The following is a 2,998-nucleotide window of genomic DNA, read 5'->3' on the forward strand; positions in this document are numbered from 1 at the left end:
GCGACGCTGCGACCAACCGGATGGTCGCAGCCGAAAATCGCAGAATCGGCCCTGCGACTGCGATTTTCGTCGCATGCGACGGAAATCGCACTTCCGGTGCGATAATCTCAGTGCAAAATCGCACCATGTGAAACGGCCTTGACTCTTGGCCGTGGCTCGTCGTCTTCAGCGATATCAGCCTCGGTTCTGTTTTTGCAAGAAGAGAATCAGCTCAAGTGGGCTACGTTTCTCAGGCTTTCGTTTACCGTGCAATTTATGTCTATTTATTTATTTATTTATTTATTATTATTGAAATTCTTTTCATTTACTTATAGCAAAACATTCAGGAGTCAGTCCCTTTAGCCACGCCTCAGAGACCTTAATTCGAAAGTCTTAGCCATGCTCATGACTATGACTTCGACCTTTTCCTTCACTTAGTACCACATATCCGAACCCATTCCATTGGTTTTTGAGTGGTAATCTTTTTTCACTGAGTCATTGTCATTCTTGCTGAGTAATGCTCATGAGTATGACATCTACCATCATATGATTCTTTAGTGTTTCCTTCGCTTAGTGCCTATGTCCGAACCCATTCCAGTGGTTTTTGAGTGTGAATCTTTTTTTGCTGAGTCATTATCAATTTTGCTGAGTCATGGTGATTATTGAGTTATTATTGTATTCTACTATCATTATTGTTACTATCATAACCATATTTACACCCATTACTATCATTAATTCTCGATTCATTGTCACTTTGGGGGTCTTTCGAACCATTTTCCGCTTTGTCATGCTCATTATAATAATTAATTTAATGACTATAGAGATAATTTATCGTTATTTATATTCCTCATGAAATTATCTATCGATTGATGTATAATGTTATAAGGTTTGTAATGATGCTATTGAGTTATCGATTTTTTGCACATGTCTTACCGAATTTTTGTCCGATTTATGGCTCCACTTTTTCAAGGTCACCTCAAAACGAGACATATAAGGTTTTCGCCTTTAACAAAAGGGGGGGGGGTGTGGGGGGGATTTTCACCAATTAGTTTTTCAATGCCGAAGCGAAGGATGACTCCGGTGCTGTTTAAAAAGCCCGCGCTCGATCCGGTGGGAAAAGCGATGTTATGACACCGACCGCTGGCCAGCGACCGCCGTCTTGTCTTCCGTGCTGCAGTTGCATCGCTTTTACTTTTCCTTCTACAACAGGATGCGTAATTTGGAAAGTCTCCAGCTACGAGAGAACGGATCCGTGAAATTGGCCGGTTTGTCAGCATTCCGACACGGCTGTGTGCCAGATTAGTTTCGTACCTAGAAACAAACTGCAGCAGCTACAGTCGGCAAATTTCGGCTAATGAGTGTTTCATTGCTAGGCACGCCAACCTTGTGTGCCCCTATAATGTAATAGTGACATGTGGAGAATGTCGTTAATACCGGGGTAAACGTTGATTATGTTCCATACAATTACGTGGCTTCCACTGGTAGCAAGGTCCGCTGATTTGAAGTTTTCAAGCACGGCTGTCAGCTATGGATTCACGCACATTCGAAGCTTCAACGCATCAGCCCAGTCGGCCGCTGCACAGAAATTGTGCGTAGCTTCCGTGAACGTCCTTTTGGCTCCGTACAATGCCCAACTCATGGCGGTAGCGTATGTAGAACAACGTAACGCAGTGCTCACTGCACGCAACTTTCACGATCTACCTGACACCTCCTCAGACGCGTCATCAATCCTTAATGGGTCCTACAGGGGTCAGAAGGGCTACGTGCCTGTCGTCGTAACAAGGTTAAAAGGGCGTGGCACGTATCACGCATGAGGCGTGCGAACCCACAACTCATCACTCCCCAGTAGAACCGTTAAAGGATCGACCGAGTAGCCCGCTTCGAACGTACCCCAATAATCTCAGGCGCACTGCTGACACAAGTGGCAGTAAGTAATATTTTAAAGATTTTTTGCATAAACCAACACATAATTCTTAAATTTAGGTCAGTCGCTGACGTATCTGTACATATAACACAGTTCCTTAAGTTTACTTTGGCATTTTGTGTTGTCTTGGGCTTACAGAATCGTTAAATAGTATTCGAGTTGTCCATGCTCTGTTCACGACGAAGCCAGCGAGCGGGCGAGAGGTTGCTTTCCTCACTCTTTCCTCCCTCTGCCTCTTTAGCGCTCGCTTCTCGTTCTCTCTCTCTCAGTTGTTCTCCCGCTCTCTGCGCTCGCGTCTGCAGCTGCCTGCAGCTTTCGCTGTTGTCTCCTTCTCTTTTTTTTTTGTTATCTGCTTTGCGTTCGCTCTTGCTCTCACTCTTTCTCTCGCTCTCTTATCTCTTCTTTCACTAGCGTGCGCTTCGTCGCTCTTGCGGCCGCGTCGGGCACTGCCGTGAAGACGACTTCATGAACCGCTGCCGTGCCTCGTGCGCAAGCCAAAGCGCGCCGCTTGCTGACGTCGACACGCGACTTGCATTTGTCCGCTACGCTCAGAAATCGACGCCGCTCAGCATTCACGCGCTGTAATCAATGCTCATAGTTTTTTTTTTCATTGTGTTAAATTCACAAACGTTTATTTTATTTTGATCATTATACTTGCTTTGCACTTTCAAAACCACCTATTGAATGTTGCTAAATTCATAAATCTAGTTTGTTTTTGTTTGTTTTTTTTTTTTTGGCTTGGAAACTAAACCGCCTCTTCGCGCTCATAACCAATGTATTACTTTGTGACCAGAAAAGCAACACAACCTTAGCAGCTCATTAGGAATATATTATTTCCCTTTAAATCATTAAAAATGTTCATTTTTTCACTGAGAACTTTGGTTTTTCCCCAATGTGGATTTTTTTTTTTTTTTTTGCTTCAACTGCGACTCTCCCTGAGAAACTCGCATAAGTTTCCTTTGTAATTTTGTGCTTCTGTCGGATTGGACAAACATTATTTCTCTTCCATGAATCTTCGTCCGCCTCGTGGTATTCCGCAGAACAGAGATGCCAGATTCGTTTTGCTCAATAATTGGTAAATTAAAGTGGTAATTG

General features: G+C 43.7%; 1 non-coding gene across 1 annotated transcript; it reads right to left on the reverse strand.

The window, feature by feature from the left end:
* Positions 1-1,727: 1,727 nt before the first annotated feature.
* LOC119451187 (small nucleolar RNA U13) lies at positions 1,728-1,842 on the reverse strand. Its single transcript, XR_005191715.1, has one exon. It is a non-coding gene; the product is annotated as a small nucleolar RNA U13 (small nucleolar RNA).
* Between the last annotated feature and the right edge of the window lie 1,156 nt (positions 1,843-2,998).

This window comes from Dermacentor silvarum, chromosome 4 (genome assembly GCF_013339745.2).
Source record: "Dermacentor silvarum isolate Dsil-2018 chromosome 4, BIME_Dsil_1.4, whole genome shotgun sequence".
Taxonomy (NCBI): domain Eukaryota; kingdom Metazoa; phylum Arthropoda; class Arachnida; order Ixodida; family Ixodidae; genus Dermacentor; species Dermacentor silvarum.